This window comes from Macaca fascicularis, chromosome 13, assembly GCF_037993035.2.
Source record: "Macaca fascicularis isolate 582-1 chromosome 13, T2T-MFA8v1.1".
Lineage (NCBI taxonomy): Eukaryota > Metazoa > Chordata > Mammalia > Primates > Cercopithecidae > Macaca > Macaca fascicularis.
In genome coordinates this window covers 47,547,039-47,568,965 of record NC_088387.1, presented here as the reverse complement: position 1 = coordinate 47,568,965, position 21,927 = coordinate 47,547,039, and the positions used below count along the sequence as shown (strand labels likewise).

General features: G+C 43.3%; 1 protein-coding gene and 1 long non-coding RNA gene across 7 annotated transcripts in view; one reads left to right on the top strand and one right to left on the bottom strand.

Moving 5' to 3' along the window:
- DCTN1 (dynactin subunit 1) overlaps positions 1-8,775 on the bottom strand; it is a 30,437-nt gene extending 21,662 nt beyond the window's left edge. For all 6 annotated transcript variants that reach the window (XM_005575546.4, XM_065527524.1, XM_005575549.4 and 3 more), the window contains exon 1: positions 8,722-8,775. The gene's annotated coding sequence lies outside the window, so the exon portion shown is untranslated. The remainder of the gene's footprint in view (positions 1-8,721) is intronic.
- A 685-nt stretch (positions 8,776-9,460) lies between these two features.
- Positions 9,461-17,343, top strand: LOC123568356 (uncharacterized). The gene is made up of 2 exons (XR_012422171.1): positions 9,461-10,088; positions 16,920-17,343. It is a non-coding gene; the product is annotated as an uncharacterized lncRNA (long non-coding RNA).
- Positions 17,344-21,927: the final 4,584 nt, after the last annotated feature.

Below are 21,927 nucleotides of genomic sequence, written 5' to 3'. Positions count from 1 at the left end.
GAAAGCCCTGTAAGTTATGAACACAGTATGAATAGAGGCAGAAATAACTTGGCTTGACCAGGGAATAGTAAAGAATACTGGCTTAGCTGAAGTAATGAACTCTAGATGAGTTATTCTATCAAACTATAAGGCTTTTGAAGCATAGCCCCCACCTTTTCCTCTTTATGATCCAATAGCCAGTACATAGCTCATGGTCAAATATTTATTGAATAAATAAACATCTTAACATTGCAATGTACTGGGAGGTAACTGTGGGTAGGCAAGAAGTTTAACATCAGGCAAACATAGATGGACTTGATCCAGTAATCACAGGAAGGCAGTCCTGTTCCTGAGCAGGAGACAGCATAGTGAAAACTATTTTAGGAAGATCAAACTGATGACACCTGCAGGATGGAGTGCAGGCAGGAGCAACCTGGCAAAGACAGGAATAACAGCAAGGAGGCTGCTGCAATAGTGAACACAGGGTAAGGAAGGCCTGAACCAGGATCAGGAGAGTGAGAAGAAAGAGGCCAATTCAGAGACAGTACCAAAAAAGCCCTGAGAAGGCCCGTAATAGATCAAACATGAGGAAAGAGGCAGCAGGCCTACACGGGCTCTGGAGACAGACCTGAATACACCTTTGGTTCTCCTCTGAGCAAGATATTTAACTTCCTGAGCCCTGGTTACCTCAACTGCAAAAAGGAAGAAATAATGTTACCTCACAGGGACATTTTGAAGATTAAATAAGATTTAAATAAAGCATTTAGCACAATGTCTGTGTGCTCAGCAAATGGCAGATAACATCTTCATTCATTATTTTAAGGGACTATCCATGATGACTTGCACACAGTAGGAACTCAAATGCTGCAAGGATAAACGGATGGGTCAATGAATGCATGAATAAGTAAATGAATAAACTCAGGAAGTTTTCAAGCATGAGAAATGTAATAATTGAAATATTAATAGAATTGAAGAAATGGGAGGGGAAACAACATGTTAGGAGAGAGAAAATGCGTCCCATTCTTAGGGCCTTCTCTGGGGAAAACTTAATTGTATACACGAATACATGTACTTCACTATCTCCTTCAAAAACGAACCTGTGATGGTAGCCAAAACAGATTCCATTCTCTCCATTCCACAGATGATAGAACTGTGTCTCAGAAGTCAAATGACTTGCCTAAGTCTCATAGCCAAAAAATGGCAGAGGGACACATCTGAATATCTCTCCAGGCAGGTGCTCCTTCCACAGCATTAGCGGGCCCAGGCCCATATCCCATGGGACAATCCTGGGTTAATGTTACCCCAGCCAGGGAGGAGACAGACACCTCTTGGATTTCTAATCCATTTTCCTCTCCAATGATATTAAGTACCACTAAAATAGCTAGAAAAATGGGAAGAGAGGAGGGAAAAATATCTGTGTCTAGTAAATAAACTGCCAATAGTCTTAGAGAAATTTCAGGAAATTACAGGAAAACAAGATTTTGGAGAATTAAAAAGGAGAAAGTGAAGAGGAAAGACTCTTTTCCATCTCTACCATTTCTCCCCTGTCTGAACCATTTCTACCTTGTTTTTACTGGCACCCCAGCATTCTTTGATACCTTGATCTCCTCTTGTCTCACCTTATCAAACCTTGATCCTGGGCTAACCCAACTGTCTGCTTTCCCTGCTTTCCCACTCCTAGAGGAGCTTGTCTGAAACCCAGGCAGTCTGATAGCAAGGCAAAACTATACATCTCTGAAAGCACTAGTAAGGAAGAGATAAGTGTGGACCTAAGTCCTTCAGGAGTCAGAAAGGAAAAGGTCTGCTTATTGAGTGGTAAATGGAGGCTGGGAGACTGGAAGCTTGGAAAGCTGGATTCCAGATATTCACAGGACCCCAGAAGACAATGTGTACAGAGCTTTTTGTTCCTAGGTCCTTCTCAGTATCTGCCTTACAGATTTCATAGATAGGGCCTACACACTCAATGGACTTCCTTCCCTTCTCCAGCTCCTCATTACCCTAAAAAATGTCTACAAACCCACTCCCACTCTGAATGCAGCTCTACTCCATCTCAAAATGTCCCCTTCCCCCAGAAATATCCAGTGACTTCCAGGCCCACCTCCAAGGGCCTCTTGACCTCCTAAGAGTCAAGAAGAAAAGCTACGCTATATGCTTCACTTATCTTCAATATAGGAACTTCTGCAGGAAGGCAAGAGGCACTCAGTCCTGTACTCAAGAACTGCAATGCTCTCAGTGGTATGAGAAGTCCGACTTAGCCTGTTTGAAGTTCCTGCTGATTCCTCCCCCTGAATCAACCAGCAAGTTCCTGGCACTAGGACCCTGTAGACAGGGAACCCTGAGCCTGCGCTCTAAAGAGAGAGATGCACCATTTCACAACTTCAGCAAAAGCCAAAGCAGCCAACAAAGCCACAGCCCCATCGGCTGTACTGGGCTCTGCCTTTTGGGCAGCTCGCCGGCCACTCCCCAAAAGCAGAGCATTCCATCCTTTCTCTTTTTAAACCCACGTCATCATCTGATCATAATGGAAATCAATCTCCTCAAACCACCATGCAAAGGCGTATCCATGGCAACCTCAAAAGGAAGGACACAGAGATGATGCTTCAGTGGCTGCAGCAGGAAAAGGTAAGTCCGTTTCTCTTCCATCCACGCCATCCCATCACTCTCTCCTTTCACTCAAGTCAGGTATACAGCTTATCTACAAACTGTATCTGTCACACAAACTGAGAAAACATATAAGGTGAGTTAATAATCATTATGTTATTATATAAGGTTTTAGATCTGCCTAGTCTCTCTGCCAAGAAAAAATTATCCTTTTCTAGGCAATAGGAACAGGGACAAGGTCTCTCTTCTTATTCACCTCTCAGGTGACACAATCTCAGTCCACAATTCCTGACAAATCACTATCGGTCACTTGTCTTTCTAGTCAGGATGCTGGAAAATCACTCAAGAATATCCAAGTTTCCCTATGTAGTTGTCAAAAGCTGACAGTAACACTGATCCCACTGTCCTGCCCCCTCCATCCACTGTCCTGCCCCCTCCATGCCACCAGCATGCCCACAAACTGGCATGGTAAGATTCCCTCCTTAGCAACCGTAGACTCTAGGTTCTCAAGGTCCAGAAACGGAGTTGGGATTAAATTTCTGCCTTCTCTGATGCCTCAAGAGAAGGAATTCATTTTTGCAGAGGTAAGAGATTCATCAAATACAAGTGCTACTAATCCTCCATGCCTCAATTTCCTCTTCTGGAAGAAAGGGATAATAACAGTAACTTTCTAACAGGATTGTTGTAAAAATCACATGAGAATGCCTGAAAAGCACTTAGAACAGTGCCTCATATAAAGCACTCAATAAATGTCAGCCATTATTATTATGAGAAAGATGAAGGGGAGGCTTATAGCGTAGGATTTCAGTTCAGAGGGTACTCAACACTCCTGGAGCTTATTTCAATTCCACTGTCTTCCTCTTTCCTCTTAACAGTTGTTTCAAGCTTCCTTCACCATTTTTACCATTTTCAATCCTTACTCCCACCCAAGCCAACACCAGCATCCCCACCTCTCAGCAGATAACCTTGCTGAAAAAGAAAATTGGCCCTATTAGGTAAGAAGTTCTTTGCAAATTTAGATACATCTACATGCATATGTCATTATCTCTTTCTTCCTAAATTCCTTCCTTTCTTCCAACATTCCTCTTTAAAGAAAATGGTATCCCCTTCTTTTCAGGGCCCACCCTTTTCCCTCTCCTCTGAGGACCTGATTTAGCAATCGTCCTTTCTCTTGTGTCTTCATTGCACCCTCTCTACTGGATCTTACATGGCATCAGAAAAGCCATAAACAAGATTCTTCCATTCTAGAAAAAACTAGTCCCTGCTACCTCCTCCACAAGCTGCCACCATTCTGTATTCTTCCTTTCTCTGCTGAACTGCTCAAAGTGAGTACACATTCTCTATCTTCACTTCCCATCTACTTCTCGATCCATTGCTATCTGGCTCCATCCCTACCACTCACTGAAGCTGCTCACAATTTAAATGAGCCCTGGTGACCACAATGTTCTATACAACCTCAAGGTGCATTTCCCAAGCTCATCCTAACTTGACCTCCCTGTAGCAACTGAGATTGTCAATCCTTTTCAGGAACTTTCTCCTTTCCTAGCTTCCTGGACAACACTCTCTCTTACCCTAGCATGTCAATCATACTCATCTTCTCTGTCATTATTTTCAGCCTTCTATAAGCATGGCTGGGAGAGCTCATCCATTCCTACAACTTCAACTACCACTCATACTTACTGCCCCTAGACAGAAATTCTTCTGAACTTCAGACTCATATCTCACCCTGTCTGCTAACTGCCACAGAGCCCTCAAGTTCAATACGACCCAAAACACACTTGGTATCTCTCTCACTTAAAAAAAAAAAAAAAAAAAAAAAAAAAGGCTCCTCCTCTATATTCCCTCTTTGCTATTGGCACTACCATCCACTCAAAATAGAAAACTGAGTCATTTGCAAAAACTCCCTCTCTTGTTCTCAACAACCAATTTAGTCATTATGTCTGGTTAATTCTGTTTCTCCAGTCTCTCTCAGATTCATCCTGCCGTCTCTGTCCCCACTGACCTAATCCTTAATCAGCCCTAAACCATGTCCATATTACAAGAGTCTCCCGATGTCCCTGAACCAGGTTCTTCCCCTTCAGTCTATTTCCACATTTAGCTTCCCAAAATACCATCACATCATCTTCCTGCCTAAAAGCCTCCGGTGGTTTCTCTGCCCACAAAATGAAATATTTTTAGCACTGCACTACAGGCCATTAACAACCTGGCCTTGACCAAGCACAGTGGCTACACCTGTAATCCTAGCACTTTCAGAGGCCAAGGCGGGAAGATCACTTGAGGCCAGGAGTTTGAGACCAGCCTGGCCAACATGGTGAAGCCCTGTTTCTACTAAAAATACAAAAATTAGCTGGGCATGGTGGTGCATACCTATAGTTCCAGTTACTCAGGAGGCTGAGTAGTCCCAGGTGGAGTAGCTATAGTCCCAGATACTCAGGAGGTTGCAGTGAGCCAAAATCGCACCACCACACTCCAGTCCGGGTGACAGAGTGAGACTCTATCTCAAAAAAAAAAAAAAAACTGGCCTCAAACTCTCAAACTGGCACAGCAGCCTGCAGACCCACCTATACTCAGGAGGCTGAGGGGGATCACTTGAGGCCAGGAATTCCAGGCTGTAGTGCCTGATGATCTTGCTTGTGAATAGCCACTGTACTCCAGCCTGGGCAGCAGAGCGATACCCCATCTCTAAACAACAAAACAAAATACAACAACGTGGCTTCATTATGAATCCGGTCGCATCAATCACCAAAGTTCTCTTTTATTCCAGCCACTTGCATCTATCTGCCTTTCCCTTTATGCATCTGCAAATGTTACAAATATCACCAGGACCATTCTTCCTCCTCATCCTTCAAGGCTCAGCCCAATTCTCACCTCTTTCCTAAAGACTCTTCTGGCTTTTCCATGTAAAGCTAATCATTCCCTCCTCTGCCCTCACAGAGCACTTGGGACATATCTCTATTTCAATACCACATTCTATTTAAAATATCGTCTCTTACTCTACTATGAATTCCTCCAGGACAGAGGATTGTATCCATCTCAGTATCTAAGCACTCAACATAGGGCTTTGCACAGAGAAGGCATTCAATGTTGAATAGACACCTGTACCAACATCACACTCAGGATATAAATTGTCTGACAGCTTTCCCGGAGAGCAGATCCATCCCTGAAGCCCACCACCACTGGGGAAATCAATACTCAAGTGCACATACACATGCACACATACATCTCTCCCCCAACCCTCAGTAAACATGGCTCTTTCCACTCCAGATAGGAGCCTAAGAAACTAAAAGTGCAGGAACAGCCCTAGATTCTATGGAATTTGGTAGTGATACTAAATCTCAATCTCGTATACTTCCAGGGTATACGAGAGAATAACAGAGACGGCTCTAGGTGAGGTGCAGATCCCCTGGGAAACAGCATTAGGGAGGATTTGGGGGCAGCAAGGGCCCATGCTCTGCTGTAGTGAAGCCCTTGGGGAGGCCAGACTAAACAGCTAACCTGTCCCTTGACAACATTCAACTAATATCAGCCTGAATCTCAAAAGCAAAATGATACAAAGCCAAAGTCAGAGACTCCAGGATGACAAGGACCTTAATATAGATATGAATCCGGCAATATTTCAGCTCTTACCTCTTCAGGGGACACTGAGGACCAAGTTCCTATTTTACTTGGTATGGGACGGATAGTCCAAGTGCCCCCAGTATCACCTAGTAGCTGTAGACAGGCCAAGCAACCTGGGAATCATCTAGAATCCCTCTCAACCTGTAACTCCAAGCAGCTGCTAGCAATGATAGAGCTGGCAGAGTAAAACCTAGAGTGGCAGTTGTCAATGGCATTATGATTCACCCAACTACTTTGACTCTTCCCTAACAATTTCTTCTCCTTTGTACCCTCATGGTCAGTCAGGCCCCACTTATCAATTCGTCCTTAGTACTGCCTCCTGCATCTTTCCTTTCTCCTCCACTATCACTATCATTACTTCAGTCTGCCATGTAATAGCTTTGAAAATCAAGGCAAATCATTTACCCTCTTTGGTGCATCATCTACAAAACAGCATAACAGCTGCTCTGCCTACCTCGTAGGAATATTAGATCAAATGAGATCATGCCTGTGAAAAGTTCTGTAAAGTGTCATACATAAATACAAGGCATTATTATTATCAACCTAAATTCTCTAACATTGCTATGCGAAGCCTATCCAGCTCCCTCTTCCCCCTCCTTCCCTAGTTCCAACCACCTTATACATCACAGTAAAGCAAATACATCTGCTAAAACACTGCTTTGTCCCTACACCCATCTGCCTGACATCTCTCATTGATAATCTCATTTCTTGCTATAATCAAACAATCCTGGATTCAACAGATGCAATCCCATCTCTGCACCACTGTCAGCTGCTTAAGATACTTTTCTAGTCTTGCAAGCCACACCCATCCTTCAAAGTCCAGCCAAAGCCCCACTACACTCCACACATAACAAAGACAAATTTAAGAAAGGGATTTCTTAAACATAATGGAAGAATTAAACACAATTCCACTTAGAAAAATCATAGTAGGCACAGCTGTCATCTAATACTTGGAGTCAACTTTTTAGGAAGACGGGTGACACTTTTTTTCTGTTTGATTAAGAGATAATCTAGGACCAACAGCATGGAAGTTGCAGAGATGTATTTCAGGAACATGAAGAACTTCTTTCTTGAGCTATTCCAAGAATAAAATGGGATGCCTTATTTGTAGACAATTCCCCATTATTTTAAATGTTCAAGCCAAACTGCAAAATTTACCAAATTGGCAAGAACATTTTAGATAGAATTCAACACTACAGGGATAATTAGACTAGACTCACAGAATTTTAAATCTGAAAGAAATATTTGAGATCTTGTAGTCCAGACTCCTATCTTACAGGCCTGGACAGACAAAGTGAATCTCTCAAGGCAGCACACTCTGTTCTGGAAAACATGGTCTCTAACTTTCAATCCAGTGATCTACACTTTTGCTACTCAGATTATGTTCCATGGGCCAGCAGCATTAGCCTCACCTGGGAACTTGTTAGAAATGCAGAACCAATCATAACCTGTGCTGTAACGAGATCCCATTACACGTGCACACCATTAAAACTCAAAACGCACTTACCCATACTGCCCCTTCTAAACCCTGAATTTCTATTTCTGGAACTCCAATTCCCAAACGGTTCCACATGTTAACCAGGGGAATCACCCAAGAATAACAGTATACCCTAGTAAAATTTGGGAAATTCTGCATACCATACCCCCAGCTGGAGATTCATGGTAAATATTATTAGCATATTAAAGGCTCTGCAATATTCTGTAGTAAAGTTTAACCACGAATTTTCCAACAGCTTTTGAAAACAAAATGCCTTTTTAAAATAAAGTTATCGTTATCTCTTTTAACATCTCATAGCTTAGGCTTTGGCAGTACATTAAGTAAAGGATGTCAATCTCTACCTCCTAGCTTTTCGCCTCTCAGTACCTTAAGTATACCCGAGTAGCCAGTGATCAATATGGGTTTGCTGCTCTCCTCACTGCAATAAATGAGGGTAACTTTTCAAATCCCTGCCTCTAAAAACAGCAGAGATCCTTATCTGTGTGATTTAGCTGTGGTTCTGTCTAAAGATAAGGGATGCGCAAGATGACTTCAAGGATCATCTTGCCAGCTAAGGCGGACCCCAGCAGTAGGATCACACACACAAACCATATCCAGACTCCCATGCTATGAGTCCTTTAAGATTTTTCTCCCCGTTTGACACGAATTTCTCAACCATGTGCCCACAGGAAACCTGTAGCTCAGTATGGATTCAGGGGCGCCTCGGACGCTCGCAGGAACGGAAGGGAGACCCTTGCAGTTCTGGAGGAACTCTAAGGCGCAGTCACTCTGATCCCAAGAGAACCCTGCTAGGCTGAAGAGCTGAGGTGGGTCAGACGGGCCTCGGGGCAAACGCTGAGGCGGAGCCCCCAGACCCCGGCAAGCGCCCACCCCTGATCCAGCCCATCCCTGCCAGTCCCCGCCCCGCACACCGGGCTCAGTGTCTTGCCCTAGGCCAGCACCAAATCCCCAGCCCACCGCCGGCAACCTCACGAATACGTAGGGGGCCGGCGGAGCAGACGGTTGGCAGGGTCGCGCCTCCGTACCTGCACTGTCAGGGGCTCCGCGCCCAGCTCCGGCCCCACAGACGACCGACGCCCAAGACCCTGCGGGGCCGGCCCCGTCCTCCCCGCCCTCGTGGGCTGCCCGACTCGCCGCCAGACCCTTCCAGGACCGCCCAGAACCCTTCGGCCTGGAGGCCCAGAGGCGTTCTGTATCCAGTGAACGCTCTTTTCCCGCAGTCCCGCCCTGACTGAAAACTGCGCGCCGACCGCAGCCGGGATTACATCAATCAGGCACAAAGCTGGACACCTGGGACAGGCTAAGCGCACGCGCACTGTGCCTGGGAAGCCGATTAGGACCATAAGAAATCGGCGTGTCGTAGCGAGCGCCCCCTCTCGGCGGAGGGGAGAAAGCGCAGAGGGTCTGGAGGACTCAATTCCAAGTGTTAAACTGCTAATTAAAACAATAGCGATAAACCGTATCTCCTCCATTAGCCTGGGGGAGAAAATTAAGTTTTGCTGCTCCTCAGTGTCACCTGTCATATGGGGATACAGGCATTCTCATGCGCTTATGATGGGAATGTAAAATACAAATTTACATAATGGCATTTAAAAATTTTAGACATAGGTTCAAATTCTTTTTTTTCTAAGACAGGTCTCCCTCTGTTGCCTAGAGAGGAGTGCGGTGGCACGCACAATCATGGCTCATTGCAGCTTTGACTTCTCAGGCTCAGGCGATCCTCCCACCTCTCAGCCTCCCTAGTAGCTGGGTCTACAGGCGCGCGCCACCATGCCCTTTTAGTTTTCTTTTTTCTTTTTTTCTTTCTTTTTTTTTTGGAAAGACGGAGTTTCACAATGTTGCCCAGGCTGGTCTCGAACCCCTGGGCTCAAGCGATCCAACCGCTTCGGCCTCCCAAAGTGCTGGAATTACAGACATGAGCCACCACACCCGCCTGGGCTCAAATTCTAACAGCAATTTACTAGCTGTGTGAGAGCTAGAGTTAGTTATTTACCCTCTCTGTGCCTCTGTTTTCTTATTTGTTAAAGTGAGAATGTTAATGATGGTACCTATCTCATTATGTTGTTAGAAGAATTAAGTTAATCCATGTGAAGAGCCGGAAATATAACTATTGTAATGTTATATTTATTTCAGTTAATCTCAGATTTGAAACCAACTAAAACATTCATAAAGCTGATGTGGGGAGCAGTAAGCAGTAGAAGGGATGAATTGAGTATTCCCTTTATTACTCCCCCCTTTTCCCTATTTCACCTTCTAAATATTTATAACTGTTATTTTGATTAGATACTACGTTTACATAGTTCAAAAATCAGAACACTATTTTAGAATATAAACAGAGAAACCTCCCTTCAACCCTGGTTCCCATCGACTCCATCCCCCTTGCCTGCTACAGGTAACGCTTGTTATTAGTGTCTTCTTGTTTATCTTTTCAGTGTTTTGTGCAAACATAAGCTCATATGAATATATAGTCTTACTTCTCCCATTTCTTATGCCAAATGTAGCATGCTAGATACACTTGGCATAAGTTCTCTTCACTTAATCTATCCTGAAAATCTTTCTAAATCAATAAGTTAGAGATCTTCCTCATTTGTTTTTCAGTTGCTTAGTACTCTATTGCATGGATACACATAATTTATTAACCAGTTTCTTCTAGTTACATACTTTATTTCCAGTCTTTTAGTATTACAATGTTGCAGTGAATCACTTTGAACATAATGACATTCCATATGTGAGCAGGCATATCTGTAGGATACATCTTGGTCAAATAATAAATGCATCTATAATTTTAGTAGAAATGTCTTCCATCTCCTTCAATTAAAGAAAAATGAATATAAAAGTAAATATAAAGACTTTAAAAGATACTGCATATACATATTTTTAATTGTGGTAAAGCATACATAACATGAAATTTACCATTTTAACCATGTTTAAGTTCAGAGGCACTCAGAACATTCACATTGTTGTGCAATCATCACCACTATCCATCTCCAGAACTTTTTCAGCTTTCCGTACCCAAAACAAACAAGTAAGCAAACAAAACCCTCTGTGCCCATTAAACACTAGCTCACCATTCTCCACCTACCCCAGCCCCTGGTAATCACTATCCTACTTTCTGTCTCTATGTATTTGATTATTCTAGATACCTCATACAAGTGGAACCATGTAATATGTGTCCTTTTGTGTCTGGCTTATTTCACTTAGCATAATGTCTTCAAGGTTCATCCATGTTGTAGCATGGCCAAAATATATTCCATTATATGGATATGCTATATTTTATTTTATCTATTCTTTCATCAATGGACATTTGGGTTATTTCTGCCAGTCAAAAGATAAAACTTCAACAAATTGGATTTAAAGATCTCATTGGCTTTCATTAGTAATTCAAGAATTTAGCAGCAACCCAACTAAAGATTTAGACAGGAATACCATTAGGCATGGCAGGACAGTTGAATTTCATAAAGTAACTTAAGTAGAAACAAGGAAACAGCCTAATTTTTATCTGTATTTATTTATTTATATTGAGATAGGGTCTCGCTCTGTCACCCAGGCTGGAGTGCAGTGGTGTAATCACCACTCACTGCAGTCTCAACCTCCTGGGCTCAATCAGTCCTCCCACCTCAGCCTCCTGAGTAGCTAGGACTATAGGCACATAACACCATGCCTGGCTAATTTTGTATTTTTTGTAGAGACAAGGTTTTGCCATGTTGCTCAGGCTACTCTCAAACTCCTGGGCTCAAGTGATCTTCCCATCTCAGCCTCTCAAAGTACTGGAATTGCAGGCATAAGCCACCATACCTGGCCAGCATAACTTTTTAAAAATCAGATTGGTTAACACTAGGCTACTTCAGGTTATTTTCCTTATAAGGGTTAAAGCAGAAGGGATTTCCTTATCATCCTGGTTAAAAACTGGCCTATGTGGGGATTTGGCTATCATCTCTCTTCTGATTTCTCAGAAAATCAGATAAACAATTTAACTTTGGTTTGGTGACATGGAACTTTAGTTGAGTAACTCCATTTCCATTTGGTCTGTTGGAGTCTAGTGCAGGAGCTCAGTCCAAATCAATGGAGTCCCGTCAATTTTACTTTTTTTTTTTTTTTTTTTTTTTTTTTGAGACGGAGTCTCGCGCTGTCACCCAGGCTGGAGTGCAGTGGCAGGATCTCAGCTCACTGCAAGCTCCGCCTCCCGGGTTCACGCCATTCTCCTGCCTCAGCCTCCCGAGTAGCTGGGACTACAGGCGCCCGCCACCTCGCCCGGCTAGTTTTTTGTATTTTTTAGTAGAGACGGGGTTTCACCGTGTTAACCAGGATGGTCTCGATCTCCCGACCTCGTGATCCGCCCGTCTCGGCCTCCCAAAGTGCTGGGATTACAGGCTTGAGCCACCGCGCCCAGCCAATTTTACTTAACACACCTTTTAGCCATTGCAAATATGTGTGCACATATTTTTTAGAAACAAGTGCATTTCTCACTTATTCCATACCCAAGATTCCTACCCAAATCAACTCTTGATGCCAGTTTTTTATGTGCTGTTTCAGAATTAGGCTCTGAACACAAGCATTTTAAATGCAAATTGCAGCTTCCTATACACATTGTTCTGAATTTTGCTTTTATCCCCATTGGACAATGATATGGTTTGGCTCTGTGTCACCACCCAAATCTCACCTTGAATTGTAATCCCCATAACCCCCATGTGTGAAGGGTGGGACAAGGTGGAAGAAATTGGATCATGGAAGCAGTTTTCCCCATGCTGTTCTCGTGATAGTGAGTGAGTTTTCACAAGATCTCATGGTTTTATAAGCGTCTGGCATTTCTCCTGCTTGCACTCACTCCACCCTGCCACCCTGTGAAGAAGGCGCCTGCTTCTCTTTTGCCTTCTGCCATGATTGTAAGTTTCCTGAGGCCTTCCCCACAATGTGGAACTGTGAGTCAATTAAACCTCTCTTCTTTATAAATTACCCATTGTATTAGTCTGTTCTCACACTGCTAATAAAGACATACCCAAGACTGGGTAATTTATAAAGGAAAGAGGTTTAATGGACTCACACTTCCTCATGGCTGGGGAGGCCTCACGATTGTGGTGGAAGGTGAAGGAAGATCAAAGTCATGTCTTACATGGCAGCAGGCAAGACAGGGTGTGTAGGAGAACGTCCCTTTATAAAACCATCAGATCAGGCTGTACATGGTGGCTCACACCTGCAATCCCAGCACTTTGGGAAGCCGAGGCGGGCGGACACAAGGTCAAGAAATCGATACCATCCTAGCTAACATGGTGAAACCATGTCTCTACTAAACAAAACAAAACAAAACAAAACAAAAATTAGCTGGGCGTGGTGGTGCGCACCTCTAGTCCTAGCTACTCAGGAGGCTGAGACAGGAGAATCACTTGAACCTGGGAAGCAGAGGTTGCAGTGAGCCAAGATCGTGCCACTGCACTCCAGCCTAGCAACAGAGAGAGACTCCATCTCAAAAAAACAAAAAACAAATATCAGATCTCATGAGACTTATTCACTATCATGAGAAGAGCATGAAAAAGACCTGCCCCCGTGATTCAATTACCTCACACTGGGTCCCTCCCATGACACATGGGAATTATGGGAGCTACAATTCAAGATGAGATTTGGGTGGGGACACAGCCAAACCATACCATTCCACTCTTGGCCCCTCCCACATCTCATGTTCTCACATTTCAAAACCAATCATGCCTTCCCAACAGTCCCCCAAAGTCTTAACTCATTTCGGCATTAACTCAAAAAGTCCACAGTCCAAAGTCTCATCTGAGACAAGGCAAGTTCCTTCCACCTATGAACCTGTAAAATCAAAAGCAAGTTAGTTAACTTCCTAGATACAATGCGGGTACAAGCATTGGATAAATACATCCATTCCAAATGGGAGAAATTGGACAAAATGAAGGGACTACAGGCCCCATGCAAGTACAAAATCCAGTGGAGCAGTCAAATTTTAAAGCTGCAAAATGATCTCCTTCGACTTCATGTCTCACATCCAGGACATGCTGATGCAAGAGAGGTGCACCCATTACCTTGGATAGCTCTTCACCTGTGACTTTGCAGGGTACTGCCCCTCCCGGCTGTTTTCACAGGCTGGCGTTGAGTGTCTGTGGCTTTGCCAGACACATGGTGCAAGCTGTTGGTGGATCTATGATTCTGGAGTCTGGAGGATGGTGGCCCTCTTCTCACACCTCCACTAGGCAGTGCCCCAGTGGGGAGTCTGTGTGGGAGCTCCAATCCCATATTTTCCTTCTGCACTGCCCTAGTAGAGGTTCTCCATGAGGGTCCCACTCCTGCAGCAAACTTCTGCCTGGACATTCAGGTATTTCCACATATCCTCTGAAATCTAGGTAGAGGTTCCCAAACCTCAATTATTGATCTCTGTGTACCTGCAGGCTCAATACCACATGGAAGCTGCTGAGGCTTGGGGCTTCCACCCTCTGAAGCAATGGGCTAACCTGTACCTTGGCCCCTTTTAGTCACAGCTGGAGAGGCTGGAACTCAGGACACCAAGTCCTCAGGCTGCCCACAGCAGGGGGGCTCTGGGCCCAGCCCATGAAACCATTTTTATCTCCTCAGCTTCCTGGCCTGTGATGGGAGGGGCTGCCTGTGAAGGTCTCTGACATGCCCTGGAGACATTTTCCCCATTGTCTTGTTGATTAACTTTTGGTTCCTCATTACTTATGCAAACTTCTCCAGCTGGCTTGAATTTCTCCTCTGCTTCTTTTTTAAGTATAAGTTCCAATTCTAAATCATATATTTGTGAATATATAAAACTGAATGCTTTAACAGCACCCAGGTCACCTCTTGAACTCTTTGCTGCTTAGAAACTTCTTCCACAAGATGCCCTAAATCATCTCTCTCAAGTTCAAAGTTCCACAGACTCTAGGGTAGGGCATAATGTCACCAGTCTCTTTGCACAGCAAGAGTGATCTTTACTCCAGTTCCCAGAAAGTTCCTCATCTCCATCTGAGACCACCTCAGCCTGGACTTTATTGTCCATATCACTATCAGCATTTTGGTCAAAGCCATTGAACGAGTCTCTAGGAAGTTTCAAACTTTCCCACATCTTCCTGTCTTCTGGACTCTCCAGGTTTCTAGGAAGTTCCAAACTTTCCCACACTTTCCTGTCTTCTGAGCCTTCCAAACTGTTCCAACCTCTGCCTGTTACCTAGTTCCAAAGTCACTTCCACATTTTCAAGTATCTTTACAGAAGTGCCCTACTACCCAGTACCAATTTACTGTATTAGTCTGTTCTAACACTGCTAATAAAGACATACGTAAGTCTGGGTAATTTATAAAGGAAAGAGGTTAATTGACTCACAGTTCCACATGGCTGGGGAGACCTCACAATCATGGCAGAAGGTGAAGGAAGAACAAAGTCACATCTTACATAGTGGCAGGCAAGAGAGGGTGTGTAGGGGAATTGCCCTTTATAAAACCATCAGTTCTCATGAGACTTATTCACTTTCAGGAGAAGAGCATGGAAAAGACCTGGCCCCATGATTCAATTACCTCCCACTGGGTCCTTCCTATGACATGTGGGAATTATGGGAGCTACAATTCAGGATGAGATTTCGGTGGAGACACAGTCAAACAATGATATGGTTTCAGGTATTTCTTCATAGCAGTGTGAGAACGGACTAATACAGACAATATATCTTAGAAGTTGTCCATATTAGTACATACTGAGCTGCCACGAAATAAAATACAGTTGGCCCTCTGTATTTGTGAGTTCAACCATCCTTGGATTGAAAATATTAGGGGAAAAATGGATGGTTGTGTCCATAGTGAACATGTACAGACTTTTGTCCTTGTCATTATTCCCTAAACAATACAGTATAACAAGTATTTACATTGTATTAGGTTTCATACATAACCTGAGATTATTTAAAGAAACAGTTCCCAACCTCTTTGGCACCAGGGACCTGTTTTGTAGGAAGCAATTTTTCCACAGACTGGGTTGGGCAAATGGTTTTGGGATGATTCAAGTGCATTACGTTTATTGAATACTTGATTTCTATTATTATTACATTGTAATGTATAATGAAATAATTATACAACTCAGCATAATGTAGAATCAGTGGGAGCCCTAAGCTTGTTTTCCTGCAACAAGACAGTCCCATCTGGGGGTGATGGGAAACAGTGACAGATCATCAGGCATTAGAGTCTGATAAAGAATAAGCAACCTAGATCCCTTCCATGTGCGGTAGGGTTAGTGCTCCTATAAGAAACTAATGCTGATGATGATCTGACCAAAAAAACTAAAGTATACAATAGAATGTGTGTAGGTTATATATAAATACTACGCCATTCCATGGATTTTGGTATCCAAGGGGTGTCCTGGAACCAATCCCCCATGGACACAGAGTGACTACTATATGTATCTCCTGAGTGACTTTAACATTTAACCTGTGTGCTGAGTCTTTACTTGACACCAGGAGTTCAAGACCAGTCTGACCAACATGGTGAAACCCCATCTCTATTAAAAATACAAAAAAAGTTAGCTGGGCATGGTGGTGCACACCTGTAATCTTAGCTATTTGGGAGGCTAAGGCAGGAGAATCGCTTGAGCCTGGGAGGCAGAAGTTGCACAGTGAGCGAACATTGTGCCACTGCACTCCAGCCTGGGTGACAGAGTGAGACTCTGTCAAAAAACAAACAAACAGGCCGGGCGCGGTGGCTCAAGCCTGTAATCCCAGCACTTTGGGAGGCCGAGACGGGCGGATCACGAGGTCAGGAGATCGAGACCATCCTGGCTGACACGGTGAAACCCCGTCTCTACTAAAAAATACAAAAAACTAGCCGGGCGAGGTGGCGGGCGCCTGTAGTCCCAGCTACTCAGGAGGCTGAGGCAGGAGAATGGCATGAACCCAGGAGGCAGAGCTTGCAGTGAGCTGAGATCTGGCCACTGCACTCCAGCCTGGGCGGCAGAGCGAGACTCCGTCTCAAAAACAAAACAAAACAAAACAAACAAACAAACAAACAAAAAAACCCTATGTATTGAGTTTTTTATATAAAGCTGCCAGGTCTCAGTTGGGATAGGGTGGTGATTCAAGAAAGACCCAAATGTTTCTCAGCATCATGAAAGAGATCCTACTGAATCATAAGGACAGGATGTGCTAATAGGAGAAATATTGAATTTTTTTTTATATTTGATTAGGCTGAGTGGTCTTCAAGGAAAATTAATATTTTCTTTGTCCTGTGTTTTTCTTTATAGGTGCTGTTGTAAGAGACCCAGCCTGCCTTTGGCTTCCTCCAACGGGGAACCTGAACAAGGACCCCCAAACTCCTACTCACATAGCTAGAGCCCTTTCCCCCAACCTGTGATGCTGAACAGAGAAGAACATCTGTGCTCACCTGGGTGGAATCCTAGGCATTATAGAATGTGGGGAAGAAACCAGGGGAGAATCCTCCCCCTGAGGAAAGGGATGCTGTTTTCCAAGAGAAGGTGGGTTTTCAAACTGAAAGGCTTGGAGAGGGGAATCAATAGAGAGCAAATCAAAGGTGACGAAGCCATACGGAGGACATGTGTGGGAGAGAGAAGCATCTAGATTAGCTATACCAGCACTGCCCAATAGGCATAAATGTAAATTTTAAAATTGTTTTTGGTTGGGAAATAGGTTAATAAATTTTAAAGAAAATTTCTGGAGAAAACTTAATTATTTTAAGACAGGGTCTTGCTTTGCCACCCAAGCTAGAGTGCAGTGGCGCTTTCATGGCTCGCTGCAGCCTCAACCTCCCTGGCTCAAGTGATCCTCCTACATCAGCCTCTGGAATAGCTGAGAGACCAAAGGCCACCATGTCTGGCTATATTTTAAACTTTTTTGGAAAGACAGAGTCTCACTATGTTATCCAGACTGATCTTGAACGCTTGAGCTCAAATGATCCTCCTGCCTTGGCCTTCCAAAGTGCTGAGATTACATGTGCCAGCAAAATAAAATTTTATATAAGCCAGCCACACATATAATTTAAAATTTTTTAGTAGTGACAATTTGTAAAAGTTAAAAAAAAAGTTGAAATTAATTTTTTTTGTTTCTTTTTTGAGACAGGGTCGTGTTCTGTTGCCCAGGCTGGGGTCCAATGGCACGATCTCAGCTCACTGCAACCTCCACCCCCCAGGCTCAAGTGATCCTCCCACCTCAGCTTCCTAAGTAGCTGGGACTGCAGGCACATGCCACCATGCCTGGCCAATTTTTGTGCTTTTTGTAGAGATGGGTTTTTGCCATGTTGCCCAGCCTGGTGAAATTAATTTTAACAACATATTTTATTTTACCCAGAATATTCAAAATATTATCATTTCAACATGTAATCAATACAAAAATGAGGCATTTTACATTCTCTTTTTTTGTACTGTCTTTAGAATGCAATCTTTATTTTGCATTTGTAGTACATCTTGCTAAGTTTTCATGGGACATCGTTGATCTGGTTTAGATTGCATAAAATTTACAATTGAAAAAGTAGATTTTTTTATTTATTCATTCATTAATTTCAGAGATAAGGTCTTTCTATGTTGGACAGACTGGTCTTGCATTCCTGGCCTCAAATGATCCTCTTGCCTCCGCCTCTCAAAGCTGAGATTACAGGCCTGAGCCACCAGGCTCAGCCTAAAAATGTAGATGCAGGTATGCAACTTATTTCAAACATTTTAATATATTTTCCAATAACTGAGCTGAATATTTAAATGTATATATTTTTAAACATAAAATTAATTAAAAATAAATAAAAATTAAAATTCCATTTCTCAGTTACATTAGCCATATTTCAGGTACTCAATTGCCACATGTGGCCAAGGGCTACCATATTGGTCAGTACGGAGATAACGCTTTAGTCCTTCTTCTCCCCACTTTGTTACACTTTTATGAGAGGGTCTGGCCCTTCAGGAAAGGACCACAGGTGTGTTCATTGCCTGGTTTGTTACAACATACAGGTAGAGTATGAGGAGACAAGTTGGCTTAGGGAGAGCCTGACCTACTGTACCCCGTTTCCTTCTGAGGGGGGTAGGGAACAGCAAGAGGGTGGTCCACTCGGGGTACCTTGAAAACTGTGTGGTACAAAGAATCCACAATGTAGGATAACCCAGAACAACCATAAAAGTACAATGGGGACCTAGGACCATGCAACTTTAAAAAGTAAAAGAATTTTCAAAAGTAAAAAGAAACAAGTGAATCACCATAGAAATCATAAAGAAAATAATCTACAGATGAAGGCTTTTTGTTAAAACAAATACAGATCCTTGAAAAGAAGGCAAGATCTCATTAGGTTCTCTAAAATCAGGAATACAAAGATGCCGAATATCTCTGAGTCTGATCAACACTGTATTTGAAGGACTGCATCGAGACAAGAAAAACACATATAAAAGACATAAAGATTATAAAGAAGGAAATTAAGCTGTCATTTTTCACAAATGATATGATGACTTACATGGAAAATGCCAAAATAGGCCGGGTGCAGTGGCTCATGCTAGTAATCCCAGCACTTTGGGAGGTCAAGGTGGGTGGATCACTTGAGGTCAGCAGTTTGAGACCAGTCTGGCCAACATGGTGAAACCCCGTCATGACTAAAAATAAAAAAATTAGCTGGGCATGCTAGCACGTACCTGTAATCCCAACTACTTGGGAGGCAGAGGCAGGAGAATTGCTTGAACCTGGGAGGGAGGCAGAGGTTGCAGTGAGCCGAGACTGCACCATTGCACACCAGCCTGGGCAAAGAAGCAAGACTCCACCTCAAAAAAAAAAAAAAAGAAGAAGCCAAAATAATCTGCAAATTATTAGAATTGATTAGAAAATATTTAGCAACATGGCTAGGTATAAAATCAACATGCAAAACTCAATTGCATTTCTCTAACCAACAATGAAAAGTTAAATTATATAATTTTTGAAATGAAACTGATGCACCTAGTAATAAGCAACAAAATATGTGCACAACCTGGTCGGGCTCAGTGGCTCACGCCTGTAATCCCAGCACTTTGGGAGGCCGAGGCGGGCAGATCACGAGGTCAGGAGTTTGAGAGCAGCCTGACCAATATGGTGAAACCCCGTCTCTACTAAAAATACAAAAATTAGCCGGGTGTGGTGGTGTACACCTGTAATCCCAGCTACTTAGGATGCCAAGGCAGGAGAATCGCTTGAACCTGAGAGGCAGAGGTTGCAGTGAGCCGAGATTGTGCCACTGCACTCCAGCCTGGGTGACAGAGAGAGACTCCATCTCAAAAAAATAAAAAGACTGAGAGAGATGAGAGATGTGCACAACCCAAAATTATAAAATTGTATTTGGAAACATATATTAAAGATAGCCTGTGGCTCACGGCTGTAATCCCAGCACTTTGGGAGGCCGAGGCTGATGGATCACTTGAGGTCAGGAGTTCGAGACCAACCTGGCCAACATGGCAAAACTCTATCTCTACTAAAAGTACAAAAATTAGCCGGGTGTGCTGGCACCCGCCTGTAATCACCCGAGAGGCTGAGGCAGGAGAATCACTTGAACCCAGGAGACAGAGGTTGCAGTGAGCAGGGATTGTGTCACTGCACTCCAGCCTGGGCAAAGAAATGAGATTCTGTCAGAAAAAAAAAAAAAAAAAAGCTTAAATGAATGACAGATACAACACATTCATGAATAGTAAAATTTAAAGTCATAAAGAAGTGAGTTGCCCTTATTAATAATATGTATTTGAGATAACTCCAATCAATATTCTATCAGGATATTCTAGGAACTTGACAACAAATTACTAATTTTGTAGAAAAAAAGCAAAAGGCAAAAATTAGCCAAGAAACTTCTGAAAAAAAGAAGACAGTTGACATGGTGAAACCCCGTCTCTACTAAAAATACAAAAATTAGCTGGGCATGGTGGCGGGCGCCTGTAGTCCCACCTATTTGGGAGGCTGAGACAGAAGAATCACTTGAACCCAGGAGGCGGAGCTTGCAGTGAGCCAAGATTGCACCAGTGCACTCCAGCCTGGGCAACACAGTAAGACTCCATCTCAAAAAAAAAAAAAAAGACAGTTGAGGGTGTGGGGGTGTGTGTGTGTGCTTATTTTAAAGTTTATTAAGTAAAGCAATGTGGTATTGATGTAGGGATAGAAAGAGTCTAGATCTAAAAACAAACTAACACATACACCTACAAAAGCTTCATTTTTCAAAATTATTATTATTGTTTTAGAAACAGGTTCTTACTCTGTGACCCAGGCCAGAATGTAGTGGTGTGATCATAGCTGTAACCTGTAACTCCTGGGCTCAAGCAATCCTCCTGCCTCAGCCTCCTGAGTAGCTAGGATTGCAGGCACCCATCACCACACCTGGATAATTTTTTATCTTTATTTTTGTAGATACAGGGTCTTGCCATGTTACCTATGTTGGTCTTGAACTCCTGGCCTAAAGTGATCCCCATACCTTGGCCTCCCCAAGTGCTGGAATTACAGATGCAAGCCACCACACCAGGCCAAAAACTCAATATATGACAAAATTTGTATTATTGATCAGTGAGAGAAAGATACACCATTCAAAAAATGGTGCTGGAACAATTAGGTATTCAAATGAAAAAGCAAGCAAGAAAGGAAAGAATAAAAGAAGGGAAAAAGGGAGGGAAGAAGAGAGAGAGAGAGGAACAAATTGAGTGCTTCCATTTCTGGTGCTACCGTGGACTAAATATCACGGAAACTTCTCCTGATATAGTGCAACTAAAAATACTAGATATAATATTTAACAACCACACACACTCTTTCACCATACGGATCCCCAGTCCACCCCCTCAACTTTCTGGGTCAGCCTGTGATCCCACCAGCTACAGGTTTTTCCCAGCAAGATTGAACCCAAACTGGGGCCTTGAACATTTCCAGGCACTGTTAAAGGTATCTAGGTTGCCCAAAATATTGAAAGAAACTGGCCCCAGCCCTGTGCCAAATTTCTTAAACCCCCATTTGAACTCCATACCCTGACCCCTCCTTGTGGACTTACCTAGGTAAGACACCACGTTTTTCTCTCTGTCCATCTTGAAAATATGCTGCAGCACTCTATATGTGAGTTCTTCAAATAAATGCTTTGAACCAATACCCCAAGCATTTACTGCTTCCTTCTTTGGAATCCCAACCAGCCCCATCTCAAGATGGTTTGGGGGCCTCCCTTGTGGGAACTCCCTTGCTTTGGGGTCAACTTGGGGTGACTCCAGCTGCAGGTTGGGAGAACAAAACATACACACACACACACACACACACACACACACACAACTATAT